Consider the following 18,303-nt stretch of genomic DNA (forward strand, 5'->3'; position numbering starts at 1 on the left):
TGGGGGGCCCCTGTGCTAATTGTACAGGTATTTCATGTGATCTTGCTTAGCTTCACCTGCTGCTTCCTGTTTGTTAAGAAGCTTGTGATCCACTTACAAGTCTGTTCCGGTACCTGTAGCTGGTTTAGCTTAGTTAGAAGAATGTCTGGAATGATGGTATTGGTTGAAAATTGGGTTTTTTAAAATGTTTTGAGGTGCAATTTTTAATCTATTCTGGACCAAGGACCAGAAGCCAGACCGCAGCTGCAACATTAGCCATTTCAAACCCCTCCAATCCATACATGCAGCAGACTGACACCCACTATGAAGATGTAGCACGACCACGACCAGGAAGCCAAATAACAGCAATGCAGCTCACCAGCTCAAATCCCCCTGCAACTCAGACTAATCTGAGCACAACCAAGCCCCCACCCAAACAGGACACACCCCCAGCCAATCAGAGCACAAAAAACCCCATCCAATCAGACCACAGCCAAGCTCCCACCCAATCAGTTCAAACCCCCACTAGCAGTTAAAAAGGAAGAAACAGCTGCAATCACACATTGCTCCCAGAAGCACGAAGCTGAAGCCTGAAGATGACAAATGAGACAAATGAGACAAATGAGAAATATATATATATATATATATATATATATTTTCTGAGGTGTTTCTGATATGTTTTCTGAGATATATCCATATATAGATATAGAGATAGAGATAGAGATAGAGATAGAGATAGAGAGATAGCTAGATAGCTAGATAGCTAGATAGCTAGATGATAGATAGATAGATAGATAGATAGATAGATAGATAGATAGATAGATAGATAGATAGATAGATCCATCTGTTAAACTACTGAAGTTTGCAGATGACACAACAGTGATTGGTCTCATTCGAGACCATGACAAATCCGCATATAGACGTGAGGTCGAACGACTAACCTTGTGGTGCAACCAAAACAATCTGGAACTGAACACACTCAAAACTGTAGAAATGGTGGTAGACTTTAGGAGAAACCCTTCCATACTGCCACCTCTCACAATACTAGACAACACAGTATCAACAGTAGAAACCTTCAAATTTCTAGGTTCTATCATATCGCAAGATCTAAAATGGACAGTTAACATAAAAAACATCATCAAAAAAGGACAACAAAGAATGTTCTTTCTGCACCAACTCAGAAAGCTCAAACTGCCCAAGGAGCTACTGATCCAGTTCTACAGAGGAATTATTGAGTCTGTCATTTGCACTGTGTTGTAAATGTTGTACCTTTGATGAAGGTTTTTTTTTCTTTTATGTACACTGAGAGCATTTGCACCAAAACAAATTCCTTTTGTGTCCAATCACACTTGGCCAATAAATAAATTCTATTCTATTCTATTATATGTCTGCCTTAATTTGAGTAGAAGTAGAACGTTTCCCATTCCAAATTTAGGGTTAGGATTTTCGTGCTGGTTTTGTAATGTCATTTTTGTTTTCTTTGGGTAGTTTCATTTTTAACTGTGCTTTCAAATAATGTATTACAATATTGTAAACCAAGTATTTTTGAAGTCAGGCAGCCTTAAAATCAAATCAAATCAAATAAATAAATAAATTTCTTGAATTATACTGTACTTCTATTAGTAAATACTGTTCTTTGTAGTAGAAGCTACAAATTGGGAATGAATAATCTAATGATCTAAGTTAATGATGATTATATTATAATAATAATAATAATAATAATAATAATAATAATAATAATAATAATAATAATAATAGATAATAGATAATAATAATAATATTATAATTATTATTATTAAAATATAAAAATATAAAAATATAAAATATATATATTATATATATATAAAAATATAATAATAATAATAATAATAATAGATAATAATGATCTAATGATAATGATCAAATGATCTAAGTGCCAAAGCCCACTGCAACTACATAGCAAAAAAAGCTCTAAGAGTTGTAAACCTAATCTTGCGTAGCTTCTTTTCCAAAAACACCACACTACTAACCAGAGCATATAAAACATTTGCTAGACCAATTCTAGAATACAGCTCGCCTGTTTGGAACCCTCACCACATCTCTGACATCAATACAATTGAACGTGTCCAGAAATATTTTACAAGAAGAGTTCTCCATTCCTCTGAAAACAATAAAATACCTTATCCCACCAGACTTGAAATCCTAGGCTTAGAAAACTTGGAACTCCGTCGCCTCCGTCGACCTAAGTTTAACTCACAGAATCATCTATTGTAATGTCCTTCCTGTTAAAGACTACTTCAGCTTTAATTGTAAGCCGCCCTGAGTCTTCGAAGAAGGGCGGGATATAAATGTAAATAAAAAAAAATAAAAAAAATTGCAATAATACTAGAGCAACTAATAGATTTAAACTTAATGTTAACTGCTTTAATCTAGATTGCAGAAAATATGACTTCTGTAACAGAATCATCAGTGCTTGGAATACTTTACCTGACTCTGTGGTCTCTTCTCATAATCCTACAAGCTTTAACCAAAAACTTTCTACTATGGACCTCACCCCATTCCTAAGAGGACCATAAGGGGCGTGCATAAGCGCACAAACGTGCCTACCATTCCTGTCCTATTGTTTTTCTTTTCTTCTTCCTATATATATATATATATAATGTGGCTGTAATGGTGGACTATAGAAGAATTACCTAGAAGTTATCATGTAACAAATTAATAAGATCCAATGGAAACCCGGAGCTTTGTTAATTTAAAATCTTTTTTTTCCAAAAAACTTTTGAACTCATACCAAGGAAGAGGTTATAATTTCGTTTTTGCTCTCATTAAGTGCTTCAAAAAATCTATAGAAACATTCTCCTTTTTCATTCAAAGTTGCTATAAATTTAGCTATTGGACAAAGTTTGTAAACACTTTTTGTTCAGTGTTTTTTTTTAACAAAACATGTGGCAAATGCTACTCTTTTTTCTCTTTTCAGCTTATGCACAACTTCCTTCTTTGCTATCAGATAAACGACTATTCAGAGAAAGATGTCTTTTGTGATTAATGTTTGTTAGAGGATGAACTCGTGTGTAAAAATGAACTTTGCTCTCCATTCACTGGTAAGCCAACATCTAGTTTGCTTATCTATTTGGTCTGATTACATTAAATGAATATGGCAGCAAATCTGACAGCATGATATGAAGTAGTCCTGTGTAGCCATGATTTATATTATGAAGACATAAATGTAAAATGCTTATGGGAAGCAAGAGGGAAAATTCTAGTGAAACGAAGCTACAAAGAGTACATCGGTGGATATATGTAGCAAGGTGAAGGACAGGAGCAAGACAAATTTGTATTAATTTAAATGCATATATTTATCGTGACTCATAACATAAGCTGGGTGGGAATGTAAAATGGAGGGTACAGAGGGGGAGTAGTAGTAATAATAGTGGTACAAAAACATGTTCCTAATCAAGCTAGTAAAAGGGTGGAATTGTACATGATGAAATCACTCACAGGAAAAAATAGGGAGGAGAATCCCAGAGAGAGATTTTAGGGAGGTTTATTTTGTGTTTTTTAGATATGCCATGTAAACACTGTTACTTCCTTATCAGCTCTCATCTGAAAGAGCTAGTCATGCATCCACAAGGGAACATGAATAACACAAGTGCATTTTTTTTCCCTTTTGATTTTGTTTTCTGCCAAAATACCTAAACTGGAATGACATGGGAAAAATTTAATTCTCATAACTTGATTTGATGGCGTAATCTTTAGTATAGGAAAGAAGGTGTCTTTGTGGGAAAATCAGGAAATTAGTAATGTGCTTTGAACTTCATCAGCAATCCTTCCTTTCTTTTATGGCAATACTGATTCAACTGCTGGATTTTGCTACTGGAAATGAAATCAGCTTGAAGAAAATAAAATATTGAAGGTGTTACAAGCAGTGGTGGGTTTCAAAATTTGTTACTACCGGTTCTGTGGGTGTGGTCTGGTGGGCGTGGCAGGGGAAGGATACTGTAAAATCTCCATTCCCACCCCATCCAGGGGAAGTTACTGCAAAATCCCCATTTCCTCCCAATCAGCTGAGAGTTGGGAGGCAGAGAATAGATGAGGGTGGGGACAGTCAGAATTTTTACTACCGGGTTATCTCAACTATTTCTGCTACCAGTTCTCCAGAACTGGTCAGAACCTGCTGAAACCCACCTCTGGTTACAAACATGTAAAGATATGAGGAACAGATATGAGCAGTTTGACAATTATGTTTGCTTCTCACTGTCTATTCAGAGTTTCTTTGTTTTAGCAAAAGACTTCTGAATGGGATGTATGGCCAGTTTTTAATAATAATAATAATAATAATAATAATAATAATAATAATAATAATAATAATAATAATAATAATAATAATAATAATATTATTTTAATTTTTATACCGCCCTTCTCCCAAAGGACTCAGGGCGGTTAACAACCAGATAAAATAACAATAACATACAATACAATAAAACCAAAATTAAAAAACTTATTCAATTTAGGCAATAATTTAAAATACAATACATAAAATAAAACCCAATTTAAAATCCCATTTAAAATCCTATTAAAACCCATTTTGAAGAAGCTGATCAGCCAGCTGACCTGCCCAATATTCTCACATTGATTCTAGAGGACAGCTTGAGTTTTCAGGTGGTATGTAGCCATTGAAAGCTTTTGCTATGGCTCAGAGTCATACAAAAATGTGGGGGTGGGGGAATGGACTTGTCAACTTTAGGAGAGACTCATTCTCCCCCGTATTATTTGCCATTACTATATTCTTGCTTTTAGTAATTTTGAAGGAAACAAACCTTTTGAAGGAAACAACCAAAAAAACCCCACTCTGACAAAATATCACATTTGCTTTATATGGATAATCTGAAGCTTTATGAGAAATCAGAAATTGAAATTGTATCATTGACTAATACCATAAGAATTTTAGCACAAATATAGCAGTGGAATTTGACCTAGAGACATGTGCTACAGTAGCAATACATTTGGGTAAAATCATGAACAATAATGGGTAGAAATGATGAATGGATCAAACCACTAGGATGATGCCTGCAAGGGTCTCAGAATTTTACAGTTGGATAGTATTAAGCATAAGGAAGTTAAACATTTGATTAGTAAAGAATATATCCAAAGGGTGAGAAAAGTGCTAAAGAGAACACTGAATAATAGAAACACCATCAAAGCTATCAATACCTGAGCCATATCTGAGATAGGATACACTGCTAGAATTATTAATTGTTCCAAACATAACAGAACAGTTTGGACCCAAAAACAAGAAATATTACTATTCACTATGTATTACATACTCATACATCCCATTGATGGATTATACCTGCTCCATAGAAGTGAAAGTGGAAATTTATTGGAGATGTAATTGTGATGGTGCTACATATTTTCATGTATGGTGGACTTGTAAGAAAATTAAGTCTTTCTGGATAAGAATTTGATGGATTATGCAGAATTTTCTGAAGAAGAAGATAAAGTTCCTACCGCAATTTTTCCTTTTGGGAATAACAACAGACTGTACAGTGATTGAGACTAAGTTGATTTTGAACTTAATAACAGCAGCAAGACTGTTGATTGGACAATACTGGAAGAAAAAAGAATTACCTGTTCCTTGACAACACATTAAAATTACAATTTGACAAGCTGAGAAATAACTGTTTTGTAATATACTGTATCATAACGTGCCCTTTAAAACGTCCCAAAAGTATGAAACGTCTGTTTTGGCTGTTCTTTGAACAGAGTGAGGGAGTGTCAGACCCTGAAGGAAATGCTTAGGCATCCCCCTTTCAAAACCCCTTTCCTCCCAGGTCTGCCCCCAAGGCGGCTTCAGTCTAGGTGGGCAGGAGCAGTCAGACTTTCAGAGGTCACCGTGAGGTCTTCAGCTGACCAGTAGCAGCAGTTCTGGGTAGGAAATACAGCTGTTTCCCAATTGCCTCCCATCGACCAGTGCGCTCCCATAGGGAGGGTCTCCTCAATGTGCCGTCGGTCAGACAATGTCGACTGGCGACCCCCAGGGGGAGGGCTTTCTCTGTGGGGGCTCCTGCCCTCTGGAATGAGCTGCCTCCAGGGTTACGTCAAATCCCTGACTTCCGGACCTTTCACCGCGAGCTGAAGACATTTTTGTTTCATCGCACAGGGCTGGCCTAATAGTTTTAATGGGGGTTTTTATTAGAGTTTTTAGTCTCTCTTAGCCAAACTGAATTTAGTTTTTAAAATGTTTTTAATATTAATATCCCATCACAATCTCTTTCCACTTATGACTGTATGACTATAACTTGTTGCTGGCAATCCTTATGATTTATATTGATATATTGATCATCAATTGTGTTGTAAATGTTGTACCTTGATGAAGTATCTTTTTTTTTTTATTATTACTTTTTTCCAACAAACAAAAAAAGAAAATACATTATTACACCCTTGTGCTATACATAAAAAGGAAGATTTGGGTCTTCGGATATATCCTCACGATTGCCAAAATCCACGTTCTCGAGGTACAGGTACCGAAGCGTCCAATGTTCCAAGCGCATAGTCCACAAATGGTTTCCAAGTCTTCCAGAAAATATCTTCTTTATACACACCACTTCTAATTTTAATATCACATGTCATTTTATCATTTAAAGCCAATTTCCACATTTCAGAATTCCACTCTTCTATTCTAAAAATCACATCTAGTTTCCAATATCTAGCTATTATAATTCTACCTATTATAATCATAATTCTAATCAATTCTTTTTCATATTTTGTTAATTCTATTTCCTTAATTACCAACAATAATATAGTTTCCACTCTCAATATTATTACTTTCCCCATCATTTCAAATATCATTTTCTCCAATATACTTACCTGGCAGGGGAGACACCATGATCATGAAAATTGATGAAGTATCTTTTCTTTATGTACACTGAGAGCATATGCACCAAGACAAATTCCTTGTGTGTCCAATCACACTTGGCCAATAAAAAATTCTATTCTATTCTATTCTATTTGTATTTTTGTTTTTTACCTGGCTGTAAACCACCCTGAGTCCTTCGGGAGAAGGGCGGTATATAAATCAAAATAATAAATAAATAAATAAATAAACTCAAACAAACTCTCAAACAAGAAAAGCATGCAATGGCTGATACATAAAAAACAGCCAAGAACATTCATTTGATCCAAATTAAAAATTGGAACTTGCTCAATGTGCAAGAAACAAAACATGACTATAAAACAATATAATTTTAAAAATGAAGAGAATTATCACAATTAAAAAAAGCATTAAATTGTCAATTTTAACAATAGGTCAAGGGGGAAATGGATAAATCTAAAATCTGGCAATGGCTTACAATTGGAATATTAAAAAAAGAAACTAGTCTTAAATTGTTCAAGATTAAGCTATTCAAGCTAACACAATCAAGGCCGAAACTAAAAAAATGATTCACTGGAATGGCTGTAAAAATTAGCATGTGCCGCAGTGGTGGATTTCACTTACCTTTGCTACTAGTTTGCTTGCTTCGCTCGCGCGCGTGCCACTTCTGCGCATGCACAGAGCAGGGCAGAGCCTCCCGCCACTGCTGCTACCGGTTTGCCTAAACCGGGGCGAACCGGTAGCAACCCACCACTAGTGTGCCACTGATTAAAAAAAAGTGGGAATATAGAGTTGAAAAAATAATTGAAAATTACAAAAGGTCACACATATACTACCAATATCTTACATCATTCTAGGTTCTTGGGAAGAATTTGATCATGTGAAGGTGACCACAGCTAAATAACTGGCAGCTGTGGTTTCAGAGTATTGTGCAAATAATAATAATAATAATAATAATAATAATAATAATAATAATAATAATAATAATAATAATAATAATAATAATAATAATAATAGCAGGTCTCTAGTTAGGACCTGAACTATTAATTTTTTACCAGTGCCAGACTGTGAATCAAATTGGAGATTAAATCAACAACAATAATAACAACAAATTGTTTGATATATATATTAACTAATTGTTGTTTACCCAGAGTCACTTGGTTATGAGATAGTTATATAACTATCAAGTTACTTTGCTTATTTTTGAAAAGCAATACCTAGAAAACTCTTGGATGTAATACTGTATCTTCTTCACCTTCACTGACTTTCTCTCATTAAGAATTTTAAAAGCATTGTTCACTATAATCTGTTTATGTCCCCCTTCAGAAAATAAGGATGCTTGCCAAAACTTGACAGCATTGTACTTTGTAAAACCTATTGAGTAATTTGTATATAAATTCTTTAGGCAAGCCCATGCAGAACAAACCTCTCTGCAGATTGTTCCAAAGGATTCACTGAATAATCCAGTGTGTTATATGTGAAGTTTTTTCATGTATAGAAACAAGGCATATGTAAATCAGTCCTGATTGAGGTCAGATTGGAGATTTCAAAAGGGATTGATAAGATTTGAAGGTGTTCTCAAAATTCAAGGACAAACTGATTCACCTCTAGTCATTTTGAGACAATAAACTTTTCCAAAGTTTTCAGTTAAGTTACTGTCCTAGAGATGGGTTTAGTTCTGCAGATATAGTTGAGAAAATGAAATGGAAAGAAAATTAAAGATGGTCTAAATTGCCCATCCCTCACTTGGATTGTCAGTGATCTTTAATAATCATTACTATAACAGCATCCAATATCCTATTCAGATCTTATTCTAACATGGAAGATATGAATACATGATGATATAGTACATAATGTTTGAATGAAAGAGATCTTAGTTTAGAAATGACTGTCTCATGCCTGAGTTGAAAAGCCTAAATCTACTATTATTGATAATTTGGGACTAACTGGTATACTCTTCAGAATCAGAACAAGGGGAGTAATTATATTTGCAAGATTGAGCAATACTCAGTGGGTGTTTAAATCAGACATGGGTAGCTCATTGTCTTCATATTATATGACACCCTGAGTTCCAATTTTGGGGCCTTTACAGGCTCCACAATTCTGGAGAAAATTGTGATATTTTATGACAAGCTATCACTTAACTGTTGAATAAATTAAAGAGTAAAGGATACATCAAAAATGATGATTAGCACATTCTTCAGGATTGTAATTACTAACCTTGGGAAAAAAGAACAAAATGTCAATATGTTTTGACAGGTGTTTACTTTTGGCCAACTTACTATGGTATAATGTAGAATTAATGTAGGAATTTGATTCGGTTAATTAATTCATCTGTTTGCAGGTGCAGGCTGAATATAAAGTGAAAAATGTGTGGTCATACATATAGCATACTGCATACTGTTTGTAGGCATTTCCAGGTCATGATCTCTAAACAAGAAAATTAGAAAAGGGGGAAATGGGAAAAGTTAAAAAAAACTGAATCCATAATGAAATATGTTTTAGACATTTTTCTTGAATTAGTTCATTTTAAATTTCCAGAGAGGGAAAATAAAAGATTGCAACAAAATAAGGCAATTTGAACACCAACAAATCTGCAGCTCATTAAAAATGATACCACAAATAGGAAGTTCTGAATCCACCAGAGCTACTGAATCTAGGCTACAAAAATACAGACAACCCCAAAAACTGACAAAGAGATATGATTTATATACTGCAAATGTTGTTGCTTTATTTTAGATCTTACCCTTTGCCTACTGACAGTACTTTACCATAAAAGCTGGATCAGAACAACAAAATATAGGTAAGCAAAGATATTCAGTGGAATATTCTTCATCATATTTCTAATGAAATTATTTAGAAGGGTTTTTTTTAGATTTTACCATAGTACCATATTCTACTGTAGATGCATTTTGTTTGAAAAACAAAATCATTTTTAAAGAAATTCAGCATTATTTGAACAAACAATATAACTCCACAATATAGCTCCTTTTCATGGAGAATGGATGGATATCATTTTATGATGATTAGATTAGAAGATAGAATTCTTTATTGGCCAAGTGTGATTGGACGCACAAGGAATTTGTCTTTGGTGCATATACTCTCATGTACATTAAAAGAAAAGATACATTCATCAAGAATCATAAGGTACAACCCTAAATAGGATACAAATAAGCAATAGTCATAGGGTACAAATAAGCAATCAAATCAACAATCAATATAAATACAAATATAAATATAAATCATAAGGATACAAGCAACAACGTTAGTCATACAGTCATAAGTGGAAGGAGATGGGTGATAGGAACGATGAGAAAATTAATAGTAATAGTAATGCAGACTTAGTGAATAGTTTGACAGTGTTGAGGGAATATTTTTTTAGCCGAATGATAGCGTTCGGGAAAAAACTGTTCTTGTGTCTAGTTGTTCTGGTGTGCAGTGCTCTATAGCATCATTTTGAGAGTAGGGGTTGAAACAGTTTATGTCCAGGATGTGAGAGGTCTGTAAATATTTTCACAGCCCTCTTTTTGACTCATGCAGTATACAGGTCCTCAATGGAAGGCAGGTTGGTAAAGAGTAGTCTTTTGCTAGTCATTACCAAATCTAGGGGGCGGTGCTCATCTCCGTTTCAAAGCCAAAGTGCCAGCGCTGTCTGAAGACATCTCTGTGGTCATGTGGCTGGCATGACTCAACACCAAAGGCACAGGGAATGCTGTTACCTTCCCACCAAAGGTGATCCCTATTTTTCTACTTGCATTTTTTATGTGCTTTTGAACTGCCAGGTCAGCAGAAGCTAAGACAAGGAACTGGAACTCACTCTGTTACGTGGCGCTAGGGATTCAAACCACTGAACTGTCAACCTTTCGATCGACATGCTTGGCATCTTAGCTACTGAGTTCTAATTATCCTCTGAAGTCTGTGTCTGTCTTGTTGGGTTGCAGAACCAAACCAGGCAGTTATAGAGGTGCAGATGACAGACTCAATAATTCCTCTGTAGAACTGTACCAGTAGCTCCTTAGCCAGTTTGAGCTTTCTGATTTGTTGCAGAACACATACATTCACAGAGGGCAGAGGTATGGTTCTCTTCCTGATGTGTGTAGAAACTAAAAGCATTCAGTGACAATTGGATAATATATATATTTAATGGATTGTTATTATTCATCCATCCAGTTCTACATGGAGTGAAGCTGTCGTGGAGTTACATTGATCATCCAAACAATGCTGAATTTCTCAAAGTGCGGTTCAGATTATTGGTGGTTCAAAGGTGCCCTCACAGATGGTTCACCACTATCTTCCTACATTCAAAGTCTAGAGTTTGTATTAATCTAATTACCACTTCAACTAAGTCATCTAGACTGTAGTTGTCTCAAAGGTGTTTTTTTTCCCCCAAAAGGCAACTGGACTATTTTTTCCTTCAGGAATAAGAAGAAGAATTTTTTTTTCAAAACTAAGTGAAATGTTTTCTTCTTTTTCCTGAAGGAAAAAGTAGTCCAATTACCTTTTGAAGAAAAAAGCACCTTTGAAACACCTCAGCTCTGAGTTCCAGAAAATTATTTCAGTAAAAATTGCACATGGTAAAATAAATAGAAACATGGATACTGGAATTCAGAACACTGATAACAGTGAACAAGATTCCTCTTAAGAAAATAACCGAGAAAACTTCCAGATACAAGAGGACTGGTTTATGATGTTTGTAAATCAATGAAAATAATATAGATTAGCATTTAAAGATCACCTTTACCAGAAAAGCATTTAAATTTATCTGATCGTACGACCAATCTATCAATATTAAAGTTATATCTTGACTAATTAATCCTGCCCAAATACAGCCAGAAGAAATGACAGATTTTAAAAAAATTTTAAAAAAATCCTAAAAAGCAGGGACAAGGATTCCTTTTTTCCATCTTACTTGCTGTAAAATAGCTTCTGAGCTTGTGTTTTGTTTAAGAAGAAATGAAGGTTTAGTAACTTGTTGAAATAGTTTGATTGGTATAATTTCAGGAGCCAAAGCAATTCATGCTTTGAAAGTGCCGTGAACATGGACAATTGCAATCTATTTCTAAAACAAAACATCTGTCCCATCTAATTTTTTTCAGATTTGAGTTTTCCTAATATAGTTGAATATTAATTTGGGGGAAGGAGGAAAAAACTTTGTACTTTTGTAACTCCCATAACCTGTTTCATAAAAGAGGAAGAATTACCAGGGTTCTGTTATTTGTGACTATAGAGTTGTAATATATAATTTTGCTAGATATATAAGAAATTATGCAGGAATAATATTTCTTATCTGTCCTGTAGTAGATAATCATTCTTGCCGCACAAAATCTTGCTATGCTGTTGAAGTGCATTTTGAATACCTCCCCCTGTTGTTTATGTGAATGAATGATCCTAATAGAATCCCATCAGTGCATTTAAACTTTATTTCCTAGGTTAATCAGGCTAAAAGATGGTTTTATAAACAACCAAGTTCCCCACAGAGGGACAAGATCTTTACATTTAACTGTGCATATGCACACACACAGAGAGAGAATGCTTTGCCTTAGTTGTTCCTAATCAGAAAACTTGACCACTAAAAATAGGAAGTTGATTGTATTTTATCTCTTTTGCCCTTTTTGATATACAGCTTAGATAGTTAGATAGATAAATAGATAGATAGATAGATAGATAGATAGATAGATAGATATACACAAACAAATATACACACACAAAAGGCCCATACAATTCTGTCTTTTCTATTTTTGATCTTTAATCCCCCTTTCCTTGTTAGAATAGCAAAGCCCTCCTGTCTTTCTAATAAAAAATAGCTAGGAAGGCATTCAGTGCCATGTCCCTTTGATCAACAGAAGGCTGTCAACTCTCGCTGTTCTCCCCAGCCCAGGCCTTGTTCTTGGCTAACAGTGGAAGTAATACCCTCTGAAAGAAATACCCTAGGTGTCCTGCAAACCATCAATCATTCATGCACACACACAGAGTCTTGCCCATCTTCTAGCTTCTTCATTACTACTTTTCCGTTCTCTCCTTCTCTTCTCCTAAACCTTGATTTGATTTCTGTCCAAATGCCAGGCAATATGAGATGGGATCATCTTTCTGTCAGAAGAGTCTACCATTCCAGAGAGTGAAACCCTTTGCTCCTTCGGTAAATATGGCTATGTTCCTTGAGATACTCTGATTTAAGAATGCCAGAAAAAGAGGAGTAAATATAGACAAAAACAGCATCCCGGCAAAGAGGAGGAGGAGGAAGAGGAGGAGGAGGAAAAGGTTAATATAATCATCATTTTTATAACCTAGCCCTCCCAATGAAACAATTTCAATGATTTGCTTCAGCAAATTGGATTTTTGGGTGAGAGATCCTATAACCACTGCATTTGAAAGCAAATGGTCTTGCAGATGCTATGACTTCCAGACAGACTGTTCAGCATATTTGAAAGCTAGGGTGTTGTTGTTTTTCTTTATTGCTGAGATTATAAGCAATCTATGTTCCCCCTTATCATAATGTCAGGCTGTGATGCACAGTTCGCACATGTGAAGTAAAAGGTATAATTCAAGGCAAACAATTACAGTCAGCTCTGGAACATCAAATTGCCTTTTCATGCTTGCTAAAAAAGCAAGGCACAAACGGAGAGCTGCATCTTGATATTTATGTCTGGAAGGTGGGAGTTGAAGAAAGTGCTATAAAAGACTATTACCATCTGACAATGCTTTCTGCAAAGAGATCTTGCCCAAAATATGTTTCCGTCTAGCTATGTCCTCTGTGCCAACGGGGATGTGTTTTTAAAAATCTGCAATGACTGAATACGGCTTATTGTGCAAACTGCAAAATGTCAGACTGCAGTGGAAAGAAATACAGCATTGCAGTGCTGGTGTGCTGAGGCCCCTGGTAGGAAAGCACAAGCTATTAAGTGGAAAATTCCTGCAGAGGATGTGTTTCCATTTCTAATATGAAGAAAGAGGGTGTTGTTAGAGGCGTGCATGTCTGTGGCAAATACAGAAAAGAGGAGAAGACGATGAGAAAATGACCTCATTGATCTCAAGGAATTTAAGCACAAGATGCTGTTTTGGCCTCCTAGATACATTCTTGCAGTGCTACGCCTAAACAATCCTCCGACTCACATGTTATATAATTGTTTGCAAGATCCCCAACTTCACATGCCTGATGGTAAAAAAGAAGTGGGGATAGTTTTGGCAGAAAGGCAAGAAGGGGAAAAAAACCACCAAGTATATAATAACAGTCAAGGAGAGGCCAAGGGAGCAGGCCTGTTGCAAACAGCATGTCTGTGTGAGGTTTAGTTTTAATTGCAGTCTAAATACTAGCAGAATGATGGCACTAGCTGTTTACTATAACACCAACCCTTTCAACAGAATATAAATTTTCCATTTCAAAGGCTGGCTGCAGGAGGAGAACTGTGTTTCTGTGAGTCTGTGTGCATGTGTGGAAGAACGTGATTTGAAAGGCAGTATTCTAAAGGCAATTTAAATGGCATTCTCAGAGTTAAGGAGGTCTAACCTGCTTACATTGAAAGAACATCATTTTCTTTCGGCAGGGCCTTCTGTACTATTGACTGTGAATTTCCAATTTGCCACTTGATGTCAGCTTAACTAATCAAAGGCATGAAGGCTTTATTGCCATTGTTGCCATCTTTTTACCATCTGCTGTTGCTGCCATTGTCAGCCGGAATAGAAATCATAAAATACACATGAATATAATATCAGTATAAGAAAAGTTATAACAGAAACCAAGACAGGTTTGTCAAAAACAGTTCACGCCACACAAATCTTATTTCCTTCTTTGACAAAGTGACTAAATTAGTGGACCAGCAAAATGCAGTGGACATAGTATAGTTGGATTTGAGTATAGCATTCGACAAAGTAGACCACAACCTGCTTCTTGGTAAGATTTTTTTTAAAAAAAGTGAGATAGGCAGCATCACCACCAGATGGGTTTGTAACTGGATGACAAAACACACTCAATGTGTAGTCCTCAATGGAATTACATCTACATAAAGGGAAGTAAGCAGTGGGGTACCCAAGGTTCCATTTTAAACCCAGGACTCTTAAATATCTTCATAAATGATTTAGAAGATAGGCTCAAGATCGAGATGGATCTCAACAGCCTTGAATACTATTTAACAAAGTGAAATTCAATGTAGAGAAAAGTAAGGTTTTACACTTAGGCAAGAAAAACCAAATGTACAGGTACAGATTAGGTTGACTCAATAGCAGTAACTGTGAGAGGGATCTTGGAGTCCTAGTGGACAATGACTTAAATATAGCCACCAGTGTGCAGCAGCAATAAAAAAAAGCCAATACAATCCTAGGTTGCATTAACAGAAGGATAGACTCAAGATCACATGAAGTATTAGTACTTCTTTGTAAAGCCTAAGACAGACCACACTTAGAATACTGCACCTATATTAAAAACAAGATATTGAAATTCTGGAAAGAATGCAGAAAAGAAGAAAGATAATTAGAAAACATATGAAATATATGAAGAACAGTTGCAGGAATTGGGTTTGTCTAGTCTAATGAAAAGAAGGACTTGGGATGATATGACAGCAGTGTTCCAATATTTGAAGGGACTGCCACAAAGAAGAGGGGATTAACTTATTTTCAAAAGCGTCAGAAGGCAAGAAAACAATGGATGGAAACTAATCAAGGAAAGAAGCAACCTAGAACTAAGGAGAAGTTCCCTAACAGTGAGAACAATTAACCATTGGAACAGTTTGCCTTCAGAAGTTGTGGGTGCTCCATCACTGGAGATTTTTAAGAAGAGACTGGTCAGTCATTTGTCTGAAGTGGTTTAGGGTGAAATCCAATTTTTTTTACTACCGGTTCTTTGGGTGTGGCTTGGAGGGCATGGTGTGGCTTGGTGGGTGTGGCTTGGTGGGCGTGGCAGGAGAAAAATACTGCAAAATCCGCATTCCCACCCCGCTCCTGGGGGAAGGATATTGTAAAATCTTCATTCTGGGACCAGCCAGAAGTGGCATTTGCTGGTTCTCCGAACTACTCAAAATTTCCGCTACTGGTTCTCCAGAACCTGTCAGAACCTGCTGGAGGTTGACTAGAAGACCTCCAAGGTCCCTTCTAACTCTGTTATGTTGTTTTTCAGTCATTGAATCTCAGTTTGATTTATCTAACAGGGCTATTGTAAAAAATAAAATGGGAAGCTTACACGCTACCATGGGTTCTTGTAGATAAGTAGAGCCACAATAAAATCCAGATATGCTACTAAATTATTTGTTTACATCAGAAAGTAAGAGTGAACCTTACTTTCTACTTAAATTGGAATCTATCAGGGATTCAAATATGTTCTGTTTGGGAAGGCCATGTTTGGAATGTTAACCAGTCTGACCTACATCTACATATCTCCAATTCCCCAGGCAGGAGTGAAAATACCAACTATTTGAAGTTGAACTATTAGAAGTTTGTTTTGTTTGTTTGTGAAAATGATCTGTTAACTTTCTTTTCATCAGCTCAAAAAAGCATTGAAAGCAAAAATGGAGGGAGGGAGGGAGGGATGGACTGACAGACAAACAAACAAACAAACAAATAAACAAACAAAACTACTTTGGGGGAAAAGAATTAGAAAGAAAGAAAAAACCCTGCAAACTTATACTTATTGTGTCTTTGACTTGCAGCACTAAATTTCTTTGATCAATTCTGCCTAGCGTCTAAATGAAAATTAATAGAATAGAATAGAATTTATTGGCCAAGTGTGATTGGACATACAAGGAATTTGTTTTGGTGCATATGCTCTCAGTGTACATAAAAGAAAAGAAAAAGAAAGAAAAAAAATACCTTCATCAAAGGTACAACATTTACAACACAAATGATGGTCATAGGTTGCAATTTAACCCTTAGTGATAGCAACAAAAAGTTATAGTCATACAGTCATAAGTGGAAAGAGATTGGTGATGAAAATGATGAGAAGATTAATAGTAGTGTAGATTTAGTAAATAGTTTGACATTGTTGAGGGAATTATTTGTTTAGCAGAGTGATGGCCTTCAGGAAAAAACTGTTCTTGTGCCTAGTTGTTCTGGTGTGCAATGCTCTATAGCGTCATTTTGATAAAATTAATAAATCTTTAATAAAATTAATAAAACTTTCAGACAAGGAAGTATGTTTGAGAAGAACTTAATAATTACCCAGGCAAAATATGAGACTTGATGTTAGATGTGCGTATGTATTTCATTATTTTTTTCTGATACTTTAAGTCTGTATATAATATTACTGATCTGTGATAGTTTACTTAGACATGTATAGTTATCTTTAAAATGACAAATCAAAAGTTAACATTGCTTTTGATCTTTTAAATAGGGGGAAATCATGACTGATGCTTTGTTTCTGAAATACTTTAGCTCAGTAAAGCTAAAATTGTAGATCAATTTAATAGATGTTCATAAGGAACCAAGTATTTCAGTATTTTTCACTATTCTCTCTCACTCTGAAATAATGGTTTTCAATAAGTTTTAGCAGTTCTGAAATACAATCAGTATCAAGGATATTTAGGTCTTCTAATACAAACAAAATAATTTTATTCTTAAAGATAGATATGGATTCTACTTAAAATATTCAATAACTTGAATAAGTGCTAATTAGTTCAATTAGGTTCTCGGGTTAATTCCATTTATTTGGCAATTTTCAAACAAAATTGTGATTTCAGTATATTGATTTAAGAAATGCATAATTATTCCAGCAATGAAAGATCTGTCTAAGCCAATTGCAGATCCATGACTTACACCCAAATGTTGACTGTGCAATTCACTTTGAAGTTATAAGCTAACTATACTTTTCTAGATGTTAGCTGCTCCCAAGAACCTGTCAGTCAAACCAAATTGTGCAATTACTGTATGATCCATAGAAATGGCACTATGACAAAACGAAAATAACTTATTTTGGCAATTATCATTTATAATCCTCTTGCTGCTGGTGGATTCTTGTCAATGTCAACAGATACAGAGCGGCCAAGCCAAGACATTTTGAGACAGCAAAGAAAACTGTAGGCTATATGTAAAGGTTAATAGATACTGAATACAATGGCACATATTTTCAAAGGGAAAAGGGACAAGGCTGTTTCATACTTTAATGTGAATGTATTTTTTGTATTTTCTGAATTTCCATGTGAACTAACACTCAGTATCATATGATAATAGTGCTTAATTTTATGATTTAGTTCCCAAAAAATTAAAAATATTCAATAGTGCTTATATCTACCATTCCTTCTCACTTGTCATCGTCCCCCTTTTTTTGTATTTCTAGTACCTTGTAATCACATGGCATTTAAACATGATATTATTCTGGATATTGATCCTGCTTTTCCCTAAGCATGCAAATTTTTTTTAAAAATCAGATTTTGACAAATTCATTTTTAAAAAATCTATGTTTCATTAGATAAAAGCTGCTTAAAATACAGACAATTGTGTTTTTAAAAGCACCATTTGTTAGTTTTATATATTGTGTCTCAGTGATTCATCCA

This window comes from Ahaetulla prasina, chromosome 6, assembly GCF_028640845.1.
Source record: "Ahaetulla prasina isolate Xishuangbanna chromosome 6, ASM2864084v1, whole genome shotgun sequence".
Lineage (NCBI taxonomy): Eukaryota > Metazoa > Chordata > Lepidosauria > Squamata > Colubridae > Ahaetulla > Ahaetulla prasina.